The sequence below is a fragment of the Coturnix japonica genome, unplaced genomic scaffold (genome assembly GCF_054131305.1).
Source record: "Coturnix japonica strain WE unplaced genomic scaffold, WE-NBRP24 Scf045, whole genome shotgun sequence".
Classification (NCBI taxonomy): Eukaryota; Metazoa; Chordata; class Aves; order Galliformes; family Phasianidae; genus Coturnix; species Coturnix japonica.
Genome location: NW_028188948.1, coordinates 1,009,775 through 1,032,711, shown reverse-complemented (window position 1 = coordinate 1,032,711; position 22,937 = coordinate 1,009,775). Strand labels below are relative to the sequence as shown.

The following is a 22,937-nucleotide window of genomic DNA, read 5'->3' as shown; positions in this document are numbered from 1 at the left end:
GCACTGGCCATATGGGACTGTTAAAAGGTGAGTGAGTTTTACTGATCACTCCCTGATTCTCCAACTGGCGAATCAAATCATGAATGGGGAGCAAGGAATCCCTGTTGGTGCGATACTGCCGTCTGTGCACTGTCTTTGTAGCAATCGGTACCTGCTGCTCTTTTACTCGTAGCAGCCCCACAACAGACGGGTCCTCTGACAGGCCAGGCAAAACAGACAGCTGCTTAATGTTGTCCATATCTACAGCAGCTATCCCAAAGGCCCATCGATAGCCCTTAGGATCCTTGAAATGCCCCCTTCTGAGGTAATCAATACCCAGTATACATGGAGCCCCTGGGCCAGTCACAATAGGATGTTTTTGCCAGTCTTTGCCAGTGAGGCTTATTTCAGCCTCCAGCACAGTCAATTCTTGAAAGCCCCCAGTCACTCCAGAAATATGGATTGATTCTGTCCCTTCATGACTGGAGGGCATTAGGGTGCACTGTGCACCGGTATCCACCAGCGCCTTATATTCCTGTGGTTCTGATGTGCCAGGCCATCGAATCCACACAGTCCAATAAACTCTATTATCCCTTTCCCTCCCCTGACTGAGGGCAGGGCCCCTCTATTGGTTACCTGTGATGACTGGAGCAACTCCACTGGTGGTTGGTATGTCTAGTAGTTCTTTCACCCGTGCTCGTAGTGCAGAAGTGGGCTGATCATGCCACTTCCTCATGTCTTCTCCACGGTCACGTAGGTAGCGCCACATGGAAACACGCGGTGCAATCGTACTGTTGTTCTTTGCTCGAGCTGGGAAGCGTGTGCGTTTAACAGCTGAGACTTTTGATGATGCAGGTGAGGAGTAGGACTGGAATACTTTGATCAGATCCTTCATTAGACCTGGTGGCCCGTACGAGGATTGACCTTCATCAGTTGCTTCTGATACTATTACGGGATCATCATTACGATTAGTTGATGGAAACAATTTCTTGCACATTTCATCTACTCGGTTTTCTAGCCGTGAGATGGCAGAAACTGCGGCATGCAGTTGAGGGAGCTGCTGATCAGTGGTTTGAAGCATTATAATCAGCTCAACAACTCGGGGCCATCTGTCCACGAACCCTTTAGAACCTGTTACCAATGACTGTGCCATTCTCTCTGGTGCTGTACTTGTGATTTTCTGCCACATGTCAGGATCGGCCCTCACTCTCTCAGGGTCAAGTTCGCTTGGATCAGGGCTGTACAACATTTTCGCCATGGCCAATTCCCTCAGGCGCTGAATACCTTTTTGGACGGTATTCCAACTATCAAATTTAGGCTTCAAAGCATCCTTATAGGGGTACCTTTCTCTCACGGCTTCTAACAGCCGCAGCCAGAGAGTGGCAGGTCCATCCGAACATCTGCTAATCCCTCTGTCGATACCTGCATCTTGGGCAATGTTTCCTAGTTGGCGAGCTTCATTACCATCTAGAGACAAGCTGTTGGCCCCGTTGTCCCAGCAGCGAAGCAACCAAGCAAGGATACCTTCATCTTGACGCCGTGTGAACTCCTTTCTTGAGCCTTGGATTTCAGTCAGCTTCAGAGGTCGACAATAGGTGATTTCCTCCTCATCATCAGTCTCTTCTTCATGCCTCTTGGTTTTCGCCTTTGCTTTTTTCGGTACTGCTCCATGCCCGGCACCTGGGTCTTCTGCAGCCCCCCCCTGTGCTTCTCCTTCTTTTCGTTCTAGACGCGTGGACACCCGTTTCCATTTCTTGCCTTCCACAGGGGCAACTGATATTGCTACTGATGCCTCCTGTGACTGATCAGAATTAACTTGGGCTTGAATCTCAGATCGGAAACTCTCTCTCTCCAGAATAGTATAATACAAAGCACGGTATGCATAAGCCAAACCCCACATAAGGTTTACCTCCTTAGATCTCTGACCCAAATACTCACTTAATTTCTTAGGGTCCTTTAGGTGTTCAAGAGTGAAATCCCATGACACTGCGGGTCCCCATGCTTCTAAGACTTTTCCTAAACCTTTCCATATTCCCTGCCAGTCATCATTCTCTGGTTCTGGAGGAGACTTCCGCATAGAACGAATGCATAGGAACATATATGCATTCATTAATAGTGATAACATGGATGCAAGTATGAACCCTATCTCAGTTATTGAAAGGCGTGTGGAAATCTGAGAGTACAACCTAAATAAAAAGGGTTTTTTTAGCCTGTACAATGAATTAAACATGGTGGTGTTTGTAAAATTGCCTGTTCCATCTGGGATGCAAGTATCTGTAAAATTGCCTGTTCCATCTGGGATGCAAGTGTTTGTAAGATTCACAATTCCATCTGGGGTGTAGATGCCAAAATTCTGACCATACCACATCTCATAAAAGTACCAGGCAGGTGTCTCCATCACTATCCACCTTATTAGGCTATATACCTGCACAATTCCACAACACCAAATTATGGTGTTAATAGTTGACCAATACTTTAAGAAGATCATAATTGCTTTCAATCCCTTAAACAGAGCAACTGGGATGAAGAGTGGATTCATAGCTGGCAGGCTCTGTAAAAGTCAGAGCTAGCTAGCTTTGCTCTAAGGGAGAAAGAAATCCCTTTGTTTTCTACACAAAAGTTAGATAGCAGTGCTGAGAATGTACAGCAGCCCTTAATGTTGACAATTTGTCTGGTATTTCAAGGTCACGTTCTCAGTGAGCAGCTACGAAAAGATAACACTCCCCTAACGAAGCTCTTTAAGAGTAAAGAGAGAGTTGTTCTAAAAGCTAAAAAGCTCTATGCCCGCATTCTCCACCAAAAATCTGTCACGGGTTACTTAGATTTACCTATGCCCGTGACAGGGGAAGCCACCCCGTGGGCCCCCCTCCCGGGGCCCGGAAAGGAGGGGAAAAAAGGGAGTGGGATAAAACAGCGACAATCTAAGGAGGAAAAACTTATTTTACTAAATATGATACCGAAATACAAGATAACACAATATAATATAATTGAGGCTAACAAATTGAACGAAACAGAGAGAGAGAGTCCCCGAAAACCGAGAGGCCTACTGTGAACTCTAGGCGACACGGCTGGAACACTTCCCCCTCTCCGAGAAGTTCGAGAGAAGAAGGAGGGCACTCCAGCCTGGGAACGAGATTATACAGCGTCCTGGTCCCGTGACTTATCATTAACCCTGTTGTTCTCTGGGATATGTAGTCTTCTTCTGTGGACTGCACATTCAATAGAAGTATCCATACTTTACATGATGTTATGATGTGGAATACTGATACTGATAGCAAAATTACAAAACCATGACACCCATATATGTCATTTATGTATACAAATCCACTCATACACACTGCTGAGCTATTACCAAATCTTGAAAGGAATTTCCCAGCTGCACAAAAATGAACTACCACTTGGGCTAGCAAATGAATTTGTATGTGCAGCAATAACATCTGATTGATGTCACTGTCACATTCTCTTTAGTTTCAGAGAATTTGATAACCCCATCAGATACTGCTGCTGTGAGGAGAATCCCTATTTGTTAATCCAAATGGCATCTGTTACTGGAAAAAAGTAGAGACATCATTCCTCAAAGATGCAGTTCATATACTGTTGTTCATATATTCCCAGCTAGACATGATTTCAAGTACTCTGAAGATTAAAGAGGAGCTGTTTTGTGTTTCAATTAAGAAACAATTTGAATCAAACAATCAGCTTGCCTGCTCCTAAGGAATTATATTCTCGGTACATATATTTATGCCTACACAAATTACCTTTTGTGCATTCTCCTGAGTGTGTGTGGCATGTAGCTGTGTGTTGAGCTGCCCAGTGGGTGCTGGCAGACACCATACCTCTGTACTCATATTTGGGAGGAAGACGTACCAGCAACTGCCCCTAAGAAGTGTATTTATTGATGCTTGTACGCAACTATGTCATGATGACCCATCGCTTCAGTTTTTCATTCTGATCTCTTCCCCTCCCCTGCAAATCTCTGCTGAAGGCATAACAGTCCTTGAAGTATAGTTTTAAAGCAGATAAATGATTTCATTTAGGACTCGCCATAGATCCCTTTTTGTACCCAAGCTATCAAGACCAGACACTATCCTCTTCAATTCTGCTAAAAGAGCAGAATGATACAAGTACAAGAACAGAGGTAAAAGTTGAATATGACAAGATTCATGTTATAGTCAGACATCAATTATATTACAAAAGCATTTTCATTTGTGTCTCTAACAGCTCTAGAAATAAACAAAAGGAAGGCACATATGATTTAAAAGTTACATCCGATTTTTAAAAGCCTGCTTTAAAAGTTCTGATTCCTATAACATATGTAAGAGCATTGAAAGTGGAAGAAGCACATGACTCTAAATAAGTACACGAAGATTTAATGCAATACAGGGTAGGCAGTGTAACTGCCATTAGTGAAGTTGCAAGAGCAATTGACCTTATAGGACAATGATATTTTAAGTGTCTATAAACTGGTAGTAAAGATGTTTCAACATTAAGTGCCCATATAAGACTTCAATAATGTTTGCGGGGTTTTGTTTGAGTACTTCATGTTTTACTACACTGCATTTCTGGTAATAACAGAGCAAGTAAAACACAGCTTAAGATTTATAGCTTAAGATGGTCAAGAAATAAAGTCAAAGTTTTCTTTAAACGTAAATTATTTCTGCTCTCAAAAAATAACCTTAAATATCCATTGTTCACTATGCTCTCAATAAAGCAGTCTTTAATGAGACACTAAAATTTGTTTGTGGAGATTTGTTTTGTAACAGCACTGAGGACAAATCTATTCTAGCGTCATGTACAACCGTAACAGTGTTCCCTTTAACTTATCATCTTACACTACATTTTTAAATTAGAAAGACCAGATTATCTTTAACTAGCTAGTCAGCTGCAGCTGATGCGCTGAGGACCCCACAACTTCAGGTTTCTCACTCATATTGTGAGAATGGCTCTTCCTTACAGTTTCAAGCACCCAGGACTGACGAATGAAAACCTAACATGATGCACTCTGCCACAGCTACTGAATGAAATCTTGAGTGTGCAAAGCATCTGACCCAAAGCCCAGATGTAGACATGAGAGGCATGCAAAGCGTTTCCATTCAGAAATGAGCATAACAAAGCAACTTTGATTTCCCATGAATCTGACGTCCAGGATGATCAGAAGGGTGAGCGAGCACAGTGATTTTCAACCTGAGATCCATCATCCAGAGACACTGAGCCTGTTGGCCCAAGCCCCATCATCAACTAAAGCAATGTGGGACTCTTACAGATGCCATGAATTCTGCAGGTTTCATTAAATGCCAGCAACTGACCAAAACATTCATAGGACTGCTCGTAAGTGTGGAATTTTGAAAGGCACAAGTTTCCCAGCCAATCAGACTAGTTTTCATATCTCCTGAGCATTATGTACCAGCATTTCCTATTTCCCTCTGATATTTTTATAATAGAAATTTATTACAAGAATTTAAATTAGCATCAACAAGATTAGTTAAGAGGTTTGTGACTTTACTAGTTTCTAGAGCATCCCCCTCATGTGATTTGACACGTGGCTGAAATTGGTTAAATTAAGTCAATGAAAAAGGGCTTGCATTACATATTTTGTTCAATTGCATCTATGCAGATTCACAAATTCTTCTTGCTTATAAAATGAAAGAGTCTGAAGTTAAATTGGATTTTATGTCATTTCCTTTAGGTTCTGCCCATATGTTAGTACAGTGAGGTTACAAGAGTGTTCATGAAGAGCAAAACTGCTTTCCAGTTATGATTCTATGAGACTGGGCTCTTCCTACCTCCTCTCTTCACAGCAACAATGTGAAATTTAATTTAATCTATTTCAGAACTGCAAAGACAAGTACTTTTTTAGCAAAGCATAAGAGGGTTATCACTTTGAAGAACCACATTAGGCACTATAGTTCAGTCTTACACAAGAGATTAATTGACATGTGCTGTAGATTAATCAGAATAAGGCTTTTCATTACGAGTGGCCAAACATAACCAAATCACTTTGGAAGCAAATTACTGACTTGCCTAGAAATATATATGCAACAATTGCAAGTTTATTATTGCTGCTTGAGCAAATGAAACAGGCTTTCAAAAACATTTACCTTGATTCTACATGAACCTCCTCTCACCTGCAGAATGCCTACATTAAAACTAAAACTAATCAAAAGCTACTCCACACTCAACAGAGTACTAAGTTGTCAAGCACAACTGGCATTCTCCTCTCAACAGCAGTGCTTGAGTCAAATTTCTGGCTGAAAAGGCTGCATCCTTTCATATACATCCAGTTGATAAACTATGTTCTACAAAGAGAAGTTTAATGAACAGGAAGAAAAGAAATGGAAATAGGAAAAAGAAACCACAGTTCTCCTTTTGTAGTATAGCCTTGTAACAAATAGTGCAGCGAAGAATATAGAAATTCTGATCTTTTGTCACCTGTCAAGGAATCCAAAGGAGGCAATACATGTTGTTGACACTGTGAAACCCAAACTTTTTCGTCTGACTCTCACACCCACTTTGCCCATTTTCCATTTGTTTTTAAATAAGGTCTGGAAAAAGCCCATAGAGCTACCACAGACTAAGAGCACAATTTAGGGCTGTAACACAACAGAAAGCACAACTACAACAGCAGAGGAGCAAGATCACAGGCTGCAACAAGTGAGGATTTGCTCAAACACAGCAGACACAGAAATAAAGAAAAGTAGCTACTTACTTTGAGAAGGCCTCAGGTATACAGGAATCTCCAACAAGATATCCTCACCTTCACCACCAACCCTCAAATGAGGTGTTGGAAAGGGTAGATCTTGGCTCCAGCCCTTCCAATCACTCAGACACATTACATGCACTTAAGCTCCCCTGGGTAGGCCCTGCCTTCCCACCAGGAGCTCCGTCACTGGTGCAGGCTGTGACTCAGCAGTTCTGCTTCAAGAGTATCTATGGGGAATGAAATAGAGAGAAACTTACCAACCACTGCACCGTGAAATTCCACAACATGAAGAGTATTTTCCTGAGTGCCACACCACAAAAGAAAAACCTTCATACACGTGTCCCATTTTTTCATAGGCTATTACTTTTGTTACATGCTTCACCCACCAGAAGGCAAGTTCTAGTTCAAATTCATTTTGATTCAAGTTAATTAGCATCCTTTTCATGGAAAATTATCCTGTGTAACTGCTGACATGTCAGTGCATCACATACTTGTTGATCTTTGTTTGGAAGCGGAGAAAATACATTTTTATGGCATTTCAAAAGAAAAGTACATCTACGTGGAAAAAAAAAAATCACACACTTGACTATAAAACACAAAAGAACTTCACGTGTACCAAAGCAGCAGCATCTGTACACTCAGCCCAGAAAATAATGTTTCTTTCCTGTGTTAAGTGCAAGTTTCTAGCACAAATTTACTTGGTGCAATTTTGTTCTGGAAAAAAAAAAAAAATGTTAAAAACTGTTTGGATACACAGTGAAATCAGATGCAGTACATCTTTATTTTTAATGGAATAATAATTGTACCCAAATTTCATATTCAGCCTTTGAAACATTTACCAGGGAAAAAAAAAACAAACAAAGGTGTGCTGTGAAGGTTTTTTCAGCATGACTCATATTGCTGTCATAAGAGTAAAAAAGTTTGAATTGATTTTGGTTGTATTGTTTCTTTATCTATAGCAATTGTCTGTCCTCTACTATCTATCTGGCCACCTACTACTTGTGTCAAACAAAGAGATCATCTAGCAAGTGACCCCTGACTTTGATTAGGACACTGATTGCACTATTACCTGATTGCATATTTGTATTCCTTGTAAAAGAGTCTGAACTACAAGAAGAAAGTATCTAAGCTCAATTTTGAATGAAATATTTTTGGTTTTTTTGGCAATAGATTCACCTCTCCTAGCACCTATATCACACCATCTTCTAGAAGTAAACAAGTGTAAGCCTTAAGTGAGATCTGATTTTGTCACTTATCATCTAGACACAAATGGACACAGAGCAGTCTTGTAAATAAACTTACAGATAAACAGGTAAAGGGCAAAGACCAAAGATTTCAAAACAAGGTTTATATGAATAACGTGTCCTCTCTATGAACTCTGTTTGACAGTGGATTGTGCACATATGGGTTTTCCAGGGCATAGGACAGGATATGTCAGTCAGAATAAGGTCATGAGCCCAAATGCTGACAACTACATTGCATGTGGAACACAGAGCTCAAATGCCAAGACTGGGACTCACTTTCTGGCATAAACCACCCACGAATCCCAGAGCCAGCAACTACCAGCAACTCATGAGAAATGAAGCTTGCCAGCACGGGTACAACCTGGAAAACAAATCAAGGACTGATTGGCCAGAAATTTATTCCCACGTAAGGAGTATGTTATTTGATTTCCATGCCATTGTTCTTCTTTTCAGAGGAGAAGCTGAGTTATTCAAGCTCAGTTTCTCTTTGTACTTATTCAGTTCATTAGTTAATGAAGGCTTCCTTATATTAGTTAAATTCAGCCACCATTCATCTACCTGTTCCAGAGTTCACAACACATGCCCTCTGGCACTTCACAAAGACCAGAATCTGCCTCAAAACAGGAATAATATATCTTATGAAAATGGAGATGCTATTGTTCATATGCTTTACCCCTGACCTATTTCCTCTGCACTCACAGGGCTGACCTGTTCTCTATAATTTTATACTGACTAAAGCAGTAAAAGGCTGAAGTTTATTGTAATATTCCATCAGTCTTTGTTTAGCCAGAAAGGAGGAAACTGCATTCAATCTGTTTGGGTTCTTACTGAATAGTGAAGAGCTCTGTACTCATCCAAAAGCTGCAGGTTCCTCTTCCTCACTAGCAAACACTGATAGTCAGTTCCCTTCCTCAGGTCTTTTAATCCCTATTCTGCTACTACACACACCAGCTTCATTTATACCCCTACAGGTCACCTTCAGCTCTTCTCTTTCAGTCTTAATTAAAGCAAGTGGGTGCTGCCTACCTGTAAATCTTTCCCAGACTCAAAGCTGCTTCTTCTTCTCTTATTTTAGAGATGCTGATGCACACATTTTCATACTCCCAAACTGACTATCCTTGCTGGCAATCCTAACTCATTGTTTAACAGTTTGTACGGAGCAAACTCTGAATAACGCACTGATGTGTCAATTATGTGGGGTGGCCACAAACTGCTTGCTGACATTCTTGGCAGTGCCAACACACTGCCTGCCTCTTAGCTAACTTAAGTGCTGCTGATTGTTAAAAACTCCACACTGACACCATGAAATGTGGGAAAAGGTACAGAGCTGTGGACACCACCTCACTGTGGGAGCAAAGGGGAGCCCTGCTGGTGGAGTCTTACTGATATTCAATCCCCACAAAAAAACAGAGCTTATTCCTACTCAGAATGTAACTGATCCAAGGCTTTGCAAACTTCCTACTTAAAGATTAGAGACTGCCTGACTCTAACATGGGCCATCCCAACCGTCTCAGTGAATAATGGTGCTGATTATGGATCAAAGTCTGGTAACTCAGCTTTTCCATCAGCAAACCCACAGAGGGCTGCTTTCAGTCACCTTTCTGACCAGGGTGTAGGATTGCGCACCAGAAAGTTACCACGTCACTCACTTTCCGTGCTTGAATGTGAACTTCAGGATTCTGCCTTAAATATCCCCAGCTTAGGCATAACCCACTGCTCACTTGTTTTGAGAGCTTCTCTCCTGATTTGCTCAACACAGCAGACATAGTTATTTCCTAATTGCAGACAAGCTCCAGATGTAGGTCAGGGAGTATTTAGCTAGAGGAGGCTAATAAAACAAGTCCCCAAGTGATGGGCTTGTCTTTGTTTCCCTGACATTGCTTACTTTTGAACATCAGAGACTACGAGACTGTTTTGGTACAGGAAGTATGTTATGGCTGATGTAGCATAACAAATACTAGCTCTACATCCTTCTATTTAGGCTTCAATAATGTCAGAGGGCAGAAGTGACAATCAATGTATTTTGCATTCAGCAGAGATGACAGGCAGCTAAGAGCAATGGACAGACACAACATGGCAGAACAGAAGGTACTTGCCTGGAATAAATATCATCTTTGCTCCAGGCCTTCAAGAAATAACATTTCCAGTTTAGATTAATTCGTAATGCACAATGTATGATTGCAGACCTTGCTTTTGTACACAGACCTGGCCTTAAACATTGTTTGAACTGGTGCTGTCAGTCCTTTCTTGATCATTAAATTTATTTCCTAAAACTTAAGAAGCGTAAATGAAAGGCAGCTTCTGAAAAACAGTATTCAACATTTTTATGGAAAGTAGGTTTCTGGCTCTGCTCTTACTAATGCACCCTTCAATCATAAATAATAAAACTGGTGAGTTCTATCTCTTTTTCAGAAAAGTTAGACGGAACTATCACCCAGTGTATACAAAATAGGGCTTCAAAGACACCTGCTCTGCAACATAATAGAAGAAATGGTGCTGAATGATGGATGGGAATCAGTTAAACTGATTTCTGGGACACGTTGTGCATTAATAAATCAGAGGCTGTGTGTTCACTGAAAGAAGCGTAGGAGGCACATTAAGAACTTTTACGGGAGTAAAGAAAAAAAAAGTTAACACTGTATTTCAAAGGAACCTACAGGAGGATTAGTACTAAAATCTTTTTATGAGCACTAATTCTGAGCACTTACATGAAGATCAAGAAAATAGTCAGCTCCACAGGAAATCCTGGAAGTTAATTTTTTTAGAAGACCCTGCCGCATTTCACTGCATTTAATGACAACCATGCGCTATTTCTGAAGCGCTCTTGCCCAGCTCACAGCAAAGGTATTAGTTCCAACACTGATTGCTAATTCTAACACTACAAAAACACCTTCCTGCTTAGCAAGAACACAGCTTCAGAAACCAAGAGAAAAGCACTGAAACTAGAATCAAATATACACCATCATGGATCCCAAGAAGTGCCCGCTGCAACACTATATTGTGAGCAGAGAGAGAAGCCTACAAGTCCTCGTGACTTGAGTCTGCAGACAACCTCAGTGCTATCTCATCTTCACCTTCCAAGTGGCTGGCTGAACTACATTTAAAAAGGAGGAAGAAAAAAAAAGAAATAAAACTCCTCCCAACCTGAACCAAAGATTGACTCCTTGCAGCTCCCAGGGACACAGAACTTGTGTAGGCAGAGAAATTTCACCGGAAAAAGGAAAAAAAACAGATATTTTGTCTTATTCATTTACAGAACGACCCTGCTGCTAATAGCACATTGAGGGTGCTGTTAGAGGCTACAGAGCAAAATGATTAAGACAACCATAGAACAGCTATATGCTAGGGAAACAACATTTCAGTTAATAAGACAAGATGGTGCAGAAGTCTGTGAACACAGAACCACTCTTCTGTCAATAAACTCTTACCCTGTTTTCCTACTTTATTCAATTACAGACTCTTAGAATAGATGTACCACCATATAGTGGGCTTATATACCATTCAGTTAAGGTAACCTAACCATAAATACTTCCATGATTTCAGTAAATTGGAAAAAAAAACACGGTAAGTGAATACAAAATATGTCCTTCATTTACTGTCATTGTAATATAGTCGAGCTACAACACAATCTTCATTTAGGCAGCTCTAGGTACTAGACCACTTTCAGCAATGGACATGTTATAGCACAAAGAAATACGGGTTTCTTGAAAGCACTCTTGCATCAAAAGCTTAGCATTGTTATGGTGTGTGCATTTTAATGGAGTGGATTGTGTTGTGTGTTCATCCTACAGCTCATAGGAGACACATTTTCTAGAAAGCTAGAGGTTAGACAGCATTCTTAAGATGAAGAGCAGGCTGTTATGAGAAAACATAAAAACATGATTTGAGACAACTAAACTAGAAATTTAGAAATATATTGTAAGGCTTATAAATAATTGAAAAGAGAATGTTCCAAAGTTTTGATGTGTCATAAAAGCTTAGTTTAGAAGGTGATGAAATTATTTCAATTAAACAGAACAAATGTCAGCCGTGAATGCCTAAGCATTTTAATGTATTCATCCTGTAAAAGTACGGTGCATGCTGAGGCACGGAGGTGGTAGGGGCTCGCACAAAGGCAAGTTATTTGTGAATATAATTTGGACTGTACAAGAAATACGTTCCCAGACTGAGGAAGAGTTTCTCAATACAAAATCTGTAAAAGCTCCAGTGTTGCAGTAGAAAACACTGACTTCAGAATGACAATATACAAAGATGAGGATGCAAATGGTCCAAAGCTACCGAAACAGTTTGGTCATAGCAACAGAAAAAAAAACTTCTTTAACTTGATCCTAATGCATATAAAACAGTTTTGGAACAGACTGATTCCATCGTCTTAAATGGTAGCACTCCCCACCCTGTAAAGGATACAATATTTCATCTAACATAGGAGAAATATCTAAGTACCTAGTCAGTCCAAAGACAACATTCCCCTCAAGCAAAAACATGAACAAGGCAAAGAAGCTACGCACAAACAAATACAGTGGGTAAACCTGGTACTCAGATTATTTCCCTTTAAGAAAAAGTGACCAGAGAAAGAAAATAATCAGAAGGCAACAAGCTTTAAAGTAAACAAAAACAACCTGCTGCTTGGGCACTTCAGAAACTATCAACTGTAGGACCCCAAAAGCACTTCAGAATACAGCTGGTTTTGATACCATTTCTTCTTCTTTGAGCCTGATTCCCTCAACCAACCATATCATTGAACTTGATACCAGATTTATCATATTTGCTAAATAGTGAGCATACATTACATACAGGTGAGTAAACAACCTGTGATGGTGCCCAATACTCCAACCTGTGGAATCCAGAGATCCCAAGCTACAGACTGTGTCATATGCATGTATTCAGTATGCTGATGTACAATGTGCATTGTTAGTTATGATACATTTTCAATTTGGCTGCATCTAACAGCAGCACCATGGACTCAGCTGATGTTATATTACCTGTAGATGAAGGTCTTAGGAAGGTGGCTTTGTCACATTGTAGAGTGAGAACCAAAATCAGTACTTCAGGAAAGGTCTCTTTCAGGCAACTTCGTATTCTTACACATCTTCCTGTAGGAGAGCAAATAAATGGATGATACTTGTAGCTGCTCACAGCAGTTCCTAAACACCTAAGAACAAATGGATTTGAGTTATGACAATCATATCAAACAGACAAACATACAGAAAAATATAATACAAGCTCAAAGCACTAAAGAAGAGTGTTTATTACTGGTATTTAGCTTCTGCCAGTATCTTCCAGTCATTCTATCCAGCCAAAAACCAAAGCTTCCAGATCATACAAATAAAACCTGATTCCTTTGCTCCACAGTAATAATAATGTACTGGACTATATTTCATAGAACTTATTTGTGTCCTGCGAAACAGACTTTTCCATGACTGCCTGTTGTTAATAACCTCTCATGGGCTCACGGGAAACCTCAGTTTATGGCACAGCGGGAGAAATGTCTCCAAATAACAGTTTCATTTTAAACTTCTTTGGCAATCCAGCCAGGTGCACCAACCTCACTAAGGAACAGGGATAGAGTTCCATCTAAGAGACTGTCAGATGAGTGGTAACTCACAAAGCCAAGGAAAATGGGTATTTGGTAGGTAAAATCAGGCCTGTTGGAGACTTCACATGGGACAACTGGAAATATCAAAGGCTTGCTGAAGTGCAAGACTGAGCACAGCAAACTGAGAACAGACTACAGTAATAGCACTTAGGGAATGGTGGAAGCTGTTACACAATCATTACAAACAGAAAGAAGGCAAAACACTGCAGGTATTCAGCAATTTGTAAGAAACAGCAGCCTCTGACAGGGTGTGAGCTATGTAGACAAAGAATGATTATGGATCTTCAGGCTACAAATGAAATTCATTCCTAGGATTCAAGTGGAGAGCAAGCCAAACTTTTGTGAAGAAAACTAGGAGGAGGTCTCTTCATCACACAGAGAGAGGAACAAATGGTGATACTTAAAAAAAAAAAAAAAAGTCATGAGAAGCATAGAAAAGGGGGGAAAAAATCTTTCAATAATAATAGATGAGTCCAGAATAATCAAATGAAACACTTGGAAAATTTAGATATATGCAGCCATAAGCATAAAGCATAAGCATAAAACTACTTAAATCTGCTTTTAATTTCTATTGTAATTTTTATCTGCCCAAAATGGCTATTAGAGTTTGCTGAACAGCACAGTCATTGATATGTTGATACATGATTACACAAGGCACAATGTCACATTTGGCAATCCAAATCCTAATTAATGAACAGTCCTTGAAATAATACTAACTCGAATGATCAAAATTTAAAGTGATGAGCTTGCAGAAGGAAGCAGCATCCCATGATTTCTTTTCCACTGAACCATGAGATCTACAGGAACAAAATAGAAAATGAAAAATAAGGTTTTATGCAATCAAATTAAAGACAAAAGCAGAGAAGAAGAAAAACAATAACAGTTTCTTTATCATCCCGAGCACTGGTAGTAAGAGTAACTTATTCCTCATAGCCTGGAATGTCATGGCTGAAGCTGGAATCGAGAAATCAACAAGTCACAATCAGCATCTGGTTGATGGCCAGAAGGATGCTCAACATGTATTCCGGTATTAAAGACAATCTACAAGCAGATAATAACGTTGCAGCTTGCCTTGCCTAATGGTGTCCAGTGAATCCATATTTCACATCCCAGCCACACTTCTTGCACAGCCATCCTTTACATGAGGATTTCATACATTACAGAGGTAGTTAATCCGATACCAGCAGAAAGCACTTCCAGGCCTCCCATACATGCAGCAACCTATAGTAGCAGTAGCTGCATTCAACTTATAAAACTAAAACCAAGAGCCTCCTATTTCTAGGAATATATTATATGGCGAGGTACAGAGTAAATGAACAATAACTTGTATCTTTTCCTATGTATCATGGATTTAAGTTTTAACGAGAGCGGGGGAAAAAAAAACACTTTTATAGAGGATTTTACTAAGATGAGTGACACTGTTCTAATTACATTGAATAATCTTGAACCAAAGAATTTTTTCCATTTCATGCCTTTAATGGATTTAAAGAAAATAAAAAATAAAAAAGAAAGAAAAAAAGAAACCCACAAATTACCTTAAGAACTGAATAGTTCTGACGATTAACAATATTTAACCAGAAAAATACTTCAAAGACATTAAGCATCTTTCCAAAATCCCATTCACCCAGCCAACAGGAACAAACAGGTTGGTTCTGCAGAACAACTAGCAAGGATATGGCCTGCCTCACTGATTTCCACAGCAAAGCTGACTTATCCCAAGGAAGACAGTGAAATGGCATCTGAACTCCTTACAGAAATGTGAAGGAGAACTCTACGGGTGATTTTAAGGAACTCATCTGAGTTCAGACTCCTTCCACAGCATCCTGCTGAAGACCAAGGAGATTTTTTTGCCTAAGGCCCTGAAGCCAGCTGCTGTGACAGCCTGTGCAATGGGGCAAAGACATATCTGATTGCTCTGGATCTGGATCTTCAGGATGTTAGGTCTCACAAAAACTGCTCAGTTGCCTTTTTCAAGGGGCAGGAAAACCCATAGGAATGATACCAAAGCTTTGGTCAGTTACCTTGACATTCCCTATAATACAAGCCAGGTTAAAAAAAAAAATAACAGGAAAAAAAAAAATTAACAGAAATCTAACATTTGCCTTGTTTCTAATGTTGAAGGACAAATGAACAAAAATAGAAGTGTGGTTTTCTCTTTAATCTTCTCATTTGAGGACCAGACCTAAGAGGTTTCTCACTCTATTCTGCAGTTTTAGACGAGACAACCCTGTGATGAAGGCTCTGCTCTTTGAAGAATCCTTCAGACCTCACATTCTCAGAGGAGAATACAGACAGAGGGACACATTTGCTACAAAATCCTCCCCCTTCTGCATGGCACTCCAGCTACTTTCAGATCTTGGTCCTTTTCTCAACCTTTGGGAATACCCTATTTAGCTTCAATAAGGATGCAGTTTGGGTAGTATTTCCTCACTACCATCTTCTCCCCTCCTCTACTGAGTGCCCCAATTTCACTGAACATGCTTGAAGTATAGATGTCTCTGTGAGAAAGTTATTAAAAAAAAACCAAACCAAATCACATTATATCCACAGTCAGGTCACAGACTGAAGAGGTAAGATCTGGACTAGAAGCACTGCTGACTTCCTAAATCAGTTTCACAAACCACACCAAGCATTCCACTGCTCTGCGCCAGCCACCCAAAAGATAAACTGAGGAGGGAAAAGAGAAATAAAGATAAGGCGTGATCACCACGAAGAGGAGAACTGTACACTCAGACACAGAGCGCCTCTACAGTGACACAGGTTCATGCAGATAAATGCATTTCCTCAGCACTTCAATAGAGATCAATAGCAGTCCCTTGAGATAAACACCGCAAACAATATGCCACCACGGGAATAAATCAGAAGATTAGAAGCAGAAAGGATTATTTATGTAAAAGAGCTGCATTGCGTTTATTCCTTGGTTTGTGCAGCAGGTTTCTGAACGTCTCTGAGGAATTCTAAACTGTTCACTTAAGGACTGCTCATTACTTATAGCACTGAAAGGCAGCCACCCCAGGCCCGCTCTCTAGCCTCCACTAGCAATAGAGCCAGCATTGTTATCGTACATTGTGCTTTCCTTGAAGATGTGGCCATGGTTTTCAGATTATACAAAGAAAAGTCTCAGTCCTTTATTGCATAAGGAGAAACGTGAATGCACCCTTATGCCAAAAAACTTGATAGCTACAGGACTGACAGCTCGTGTGAGAGCATGATGACACCACTCACTCACCACCTCCCCTCCAGTTGTTTCACCAAATACGACAGTCTTAGCAGACCCTGGCCTGTAGCCTTGGTAGAGGCAGATTTGTCCAGGACAGGTTTATGCAAGATCAGGTATTTCCACTGGATGTAAGACACTTTCAAGCTGGCATCTAAGAAACGCATCCTATGGAGAGAGTTTATCAGGGCTCCTAAAGCAGTTTACAGTAATGGAAAACCAGTTCCTTAAAAGACAATAAAATAAAATAAAATAAAATAAAATAAAATAAAATAAAATAAAATAAAATAAAATAAAATAAAATAAAATAAAATAAAATAAAATAAAATAAAAATAGAAATAGGAAGAAATCACACACAGCACAAGTGTTCCTCATGAAAGGTGCTAAGCCTTTGCAGTGCTGCAAGGAGTGCTGTTTCGTACAGTCCTGTTTTTAATTCAATTATCTCAGGCTCTGCTGGAGGTAAGGAAATGCTGTTTTGACACAAAGGCTTTGACTTCATATGGTATACAAGGCTAGAGATGGTAATGTTGGGCCTTCAGAAAGCTTCAACTAAAGTCACAAAATTCAATGAAAAATAGTATGGATTTTCCTTTTTGATAGGCGCAAGGATTATCTTCCATCACTAGAAAAAGCTATAAAGTTATATTCTGTGAGAATACCTTGAATTGATATTTCAAAGGGCTTCTTTTGAAAGAATGATTTATAGATCACAAAGATCAATGGGTCTTTTATCAAAGAAAATGGATTCCTTTTCTGAACCACAAAGAAAAGAATAATGACATCCTAGACCATATTTTTGAAAGTTGTGTACAGCCAAGAAGACAATAGCTACAGCAGGTTACCACTTTACAGCAATGCGAACAACTCACTAATTACAGATGAAGTCCTTACGGTGCTTTGTGGAAGCCAGAAAGCAAAAGTTATAGTGCAGGAAAATTCACACTGAGAGTTCTCTTACTCACTCAGCACATATTAAAAATTACATGGAGGTTTTCACTAATAAGTGCATATGACATAATAGAAAAATGGATACAAGTGTTCCAGTGTGCACACTTCATATCTTACCAGAACTCAAAACATGCATTTATGTTAAAGCATGCTCCCTGTATGAATTTTAAGTTACCTACTTCTTGACCACATCCCCTCCTCAGCTCAGCAATGAAATTCCTATCAAGTTTTTATTTGGATAGCCTGGATAGACAGGCTTTCCAAAATTATTTTCAGTGCTCAATGTGGTGGTACAGTTGATCTGTTTCCATCATTTCATGCGCATCTGCTAAAGCATTACTCATCACAGCAGACATGAGATTCCCCCATTAGTTTCCTATAGAAAGTTCCTCCAACCCACCAAGCCCCAACCTTTTTCTGCAGCTCATGAGCTCACAGAACAGTCTAACCCATAACCCTTGGCACTCGACAACTGAGCTAAGTCAGGCTTAGCAAGCAAGAAGAAAAAGAGCATATTAAAATAACATAATGCAACCTGCAGCACGGTTTTTTTATTAGCTTAATCAAATAGACATGATAGTAAAGAAGATAAAATTAAGAGTAAATCCTTACACAAGTTTATCCCTTAGATTCCCAAGATATCCAAGGACAACATTATTTCTACAATATTTTTATCAGTGCTTATTCCTCTAGTGCAGCATCACATTGTGCAAAGGGTACAGTCACAGGTAAGAAAAATCTTACTTCTTTGCTGCTTCCCTTTGTCTTTTTACTCTTCTTGTCGTCGAAAGCTTTGTTCTTTTGGGTTAATGTGGCATGTCTCCAACACAGCCTTGGAAAATGACTATAATGTGATTTGGGTTTGGTGTCATTAAACCTGATTACCAGGGAGTGCTCATGAAAATCCATAATTACCACACAAAACAAAAGAGACTTTTGTTTTTGTTTTGCTGGGGAACAACAAAGAGCTTCACTTCAATTTAACTATTTGGAGTACTCAAGAAAAGTTAGTCATATTTTTCTCCCTCTGCACTTCTCTGGGCTTTGTAAATATCATAAAATACCAAAATCTGCTGAAAACATCAATCTTCTCTCAAAACTGATTTCTTATATAATGCCAAATATACAGTCTTTATTTAAAAAAAATAAATAAAAATAAAAAGCCCTAGAGAACATAATGCGTCTTGATGGATGTGCTAGTGCTTTGGGTACAAGCTGGACTTTATGATTAGATCTATAATAGTGGAGGAAAAAAAGAAAAGTTGGCAATATCAGTGTAGTAAGCATTCAGATAATCGAACTGCCTCACCCCCCAGAACAGCAGTGTTGCAGGAGACATTAACCAGTAGCATGGTTCTCCTCCCCAGTTTTGGGGCAGTTCTACTACCATGGCTGATGGACAAGTGATGTCCACAAACCAGGAAAAGCTGGTTTAAGAGGCTTATAGTCTCTCCAGTTGTGTTAGATTAGAAGTTTATGTGGCCACAACCCTGGTTTTAAGCTAGTGGGTGTTCTTGAGCTACAAATGCCACAGACTCCTCCCCAAGCAGCTGTTATATCTGCATCCAGGGTTGTTCACCACAGGGTAAATACTGCCCCATTTTGACACTGAGACACACCAGGAATACCTGTGCAAAGCTTGCTGAACTCCATTCAGACACTTGATTAACTGTCCTCTATCTACCTGAACAGCAGGGTCTGTAGGCTGGGAAGCTGCCCTTGAAGTGCTCTTGCATGCAAATTCAGCGCTGTAGGTGGAAACACTTGCTGTAAAATAATATTTGAGGAACTATCCAGCCCTAGGCAGTGAAGCTAAAAGACACTGACAATCTCAGTTGTAAAGTGAGAAATGTAAGAGGTAGACCAAAGTCACCTTCACGTTGTATGAGAGAAGTAAGCAAACTCTCTGTTGATTATATTAGAAGCAGGTAAAATTCCACTCACACATTTGCCCTCCACATGCAGGATGATCATGCTATCTAAATATGTGAAAAATAGCAAGTTTACTGCAGAAGCTCTTGGCTTGCCTCTCATGCACAGATTTGTAGGTACATGCAAGTACAGCTGATAGATTAGCTAGCTAAAAATTCCACCACTCCCTTCTGATCCAGTTTCGATTAATTCATTAGAAACAAATACCTGCATATCCTCCCCCTGGCCAGTTCCTTTTCAGCCTCACTGTATCAGAGACTTAAACACTGGGAGCCAGGTGAGAGCTTCCTAAAGCTGGAAACTGTCAGCAGTTCAGACTGAAAAAAGCCAGACAAACGGCTCCCGCATTTTCTAACCACTGAGAAGCTTTGGCTGCATGAGAGGTATTTAAGGCACCAAAAAGCTGTATGGTCATGTACAAAAGCACCAAATAACCCAGAGCTTCCATTTGCTTTCCAGTGAAAAAGAAAGCAGAACCTAGCTTACAATATGAAGGTGCATACAACAGACCTGGAGAGCTTTATCACACAAATCGAGTTGGTGGAAACAACCTCTTACACTTGCCACTTCCCCGTCATCTAAGAGTATTAAAAACAAATGAAAACCCCACCTGTTGGATTAACATTGAACCCGGACAAGGGACAATCACTTAATTTAGTAGAAAGTTTAAAACAACCTTCAAGTATCGTCAGCAAAGGCAGTGTAGAAATTCTCCTTTTTGCATGACACAGTTCTGCCAATTAGCCGAAAACTGCAATTACCAGTTCTTTGCTTTATTATTTGTGAAGAACCTAAACTTTCTGAGGATGATAAATGGCCTCGTGGAAAATGCAATGCTCAGTTCTGCTAAATTTGCACTTTTCTGTTGGGTTTTTTTTGTTCTTGTTTTTTCTTTTTCTTTTTTCCTTTAACTATTCTTCCATGTCATCTTTGAAGAGAAAGAGGCAGGGGCTGCTGGGGGAAACAGGGCAACAGGAAACATATCAGGGCAGAAAATGGCAGGGAATGGTTTAGAGAAGAACACAGAGCTGTTCTCATTTAGCTCGCTGACCAGGGCCAAGGCATATTCCTACACCTTCATTAATTAAACAGAAAAGTTAACATTGTTAGCAACATTAAGAACAAAACCTCATTTAAATTGTTCTGAAACAAAATTAAAAATAAAAAAATAAAAAAGCCGATATATTCAGAGGATGACCTTTGAGAATTCTGGCTTCATTAACATTTCAAACAGCAAAGCACAAAATTAAGACAGGAAATAGAATTACAGAGCTATTTGACTGCAGAAGTATATATCATTAGCATGCCCATAATTAACAGGATACCAGTGTTTGTCCCATTGTCTCTGCTAATAATGGTGTAACATGCAAATGGGATTTCTTCTAAGAAAGTTAAAGGGGATATTTAAGTTCATTCCACGTTTCAAGCATACAAGCACAGCCAGACAAGCCCCTTTCTGCTCTGTGAAAGGGATGTCTCCATGCCTGCCTGCCCGCCCTCCCAGACTCCCACAAAACAATTGCAGAGGGAGGGCACCAGCTGCTGTGCTTGAGGCACAAAGGCCAGCTATCCAAGGTCAGACATCTTTTCCCACCTCACCACAGCAGTTAATTCTTTGGGGAGCTACCAGTGACCCACTCAAGTGTCATGAAAAGCAGTTCAGAGGCTAACATCACCCATCAACATGATGCCCTACAGGATAGCAGATATCATTCCTCTTACGGGGATCATATTCCTTAGACATGACAGCACAGCTCTGCCTGTCTCTTGTTCAAAATGCTGAGCTCCCATGACATCTGTCCATGACAGTTGTAAGCAGCCACACATCTCCACCGCCCTTACAGTGCTTGTAACTGAGCCTGCTCTTCTAAATGCTTCGGGACTTGGGATCCTGAAGCAAAAGGAGAAAAAGGCATAAAAAATAAAGCTTTACAGGCAAAATACAAGTGACCACCCTATGTTAACAAAGGACTCCACTCTGGCCTAATTCACTAGAATAAGACATGAGTGCAACACACTGAAATCAGACTGAGCTGAAGTGCTACCAGGAGTCTTCCTCTGGCATAAATCAGTGAAAATGTCCACCTTTGGGCAGCACACTTGGATCCTTCATTAGACTGCAAACAACCAATTGATGTACAGTTTCCCCACCAGGCAGATAACAAGCTCCTCCTCCTTTACAGGGCAGTGTGCATGGGTTGGTTCATAGTTATCACCCCACTCTTAAGATCATTTCTGCTGTTTTCCCAGTCATACTCAGTAGTCCTCACTGCTGTGAAACATTGCTCTGATATTCTGCCCAGTCTCAATTTCATTCTCTTTCCCTGTGTTAGATCTTCTCAAACAGATGCTCTTCATGGTGTTTGTACTCCCAAGCTGTGGTACCTGGAGGCTGCCTGATTGTAAACTGACAGGATGTAGCATTTTTCCATCTCTCTTTCATCAGATCAGCCTGAAAATCTGGTAAGATCCATCTCTGCCTTGTGATAGAGAGGCGAGACTCAGCTCGGAGTTTCTGAAAGGATCCTGCTTCTTCTGAGGGCACAAGTAAAGGCTGGGTGTGAGGGAGACTTGAAGCATTGCTGCCAGCCCTATAATTCTACGATTAAACAAGTTACATAATTTCAGTCTATTCCCTCTTTACCTCTTTTCCATGCAAACAGCCTGAAGTAGCACGGAATGCAGCTTATTGACTTGTAAGGAATGGGATGGAGAGGGGTAGAGGATTATCCATCACCTCCCTTTCTTTACATTACATCAGGGCATCATTTAGATTATAAGTTTGCTAACAAACTCCTTGATAAAAAAAAATCAGACAGATACTTAGCTGGTCAGCTGCTTTGGTTGCATAATAAACATGGACAGAATTTCTCATCCTCAAGCCACTGTTACAGCACAAACAAACTAAGGGCTAAGGAAATAATTACTGTGGGGCTGAGAGACTCAATAAACAGCAGAAGCTGTGGGATGAACCAGATTTGTTGATCCCAGCAGATAACTACAATTAGGATGTAATATTTCCTTAAGTTTTTGTTTACCCCTTTATTGTTTATCAGTATTAAAAAGGCAATTTATACTTTGCAGTTCTCTAGATCGACCAGTGTATTTCACAGCAGGCAGGTGAGATTAAACTGTCCATCACCACAAGCTGTCCTTTCCCTGTTCTTATATTATCAAAGCCTATTGAGATTAGAGCCATAGGAAACTGGAGGAAATGCGTTCATTTGCTTCAAGTTCATAAGCTTATGAAGTTTGATTCCTACACACCTGTAGTCTTCTTTAATAAAAAAGCAAAATCCCAGAAGTTCCTTCAATGG

General features: G+C 40.2%; 1 protein-coding gene and 1 long non-coding RNA gene across 3 annotated transcripts in view; both read right to left on the bottom strand.

The window, feature by feature from the left end:
- Positions 1-7,206, bottom strand: part of LOC146752435 (nuclear pore complex protein Nup153-like) — a 64,014-nt gene extending 56,808 nt beyond the window's left edge. The window contains exon 1 of the mRNA XM_085531861.1: positions 6,686-7,206. The gene's annotated coding sequence lies outside the window, so the exon portion shown is untranslated. The remainder of the gene's footprint in view (positions 1-6,685) is intronic.
- Positions 7,207-7,851: 645 nt separating this feature from the next.
- Positions 7,852-22,937, bottom strand: part of LOC146752434 (uncharacterized) — a 36,399-nt gene continuing 21,313 nt past the window's right edge. For both annotated transcript variants that reach the window (XR_014940625.1, XR_014940626.1), the window contains exons 2-3: positions 12,906-13,016; positions 7,852-8,284 (exon numbers count right to left, since the gene is read on the bottom strand). This is a non-coding gene — a long non-coding RNA (uncharacterized LOC146752434). The remainder of the gene's footprint in view (positions 8,285-12,905; positions 13,017-22,937) is intronic.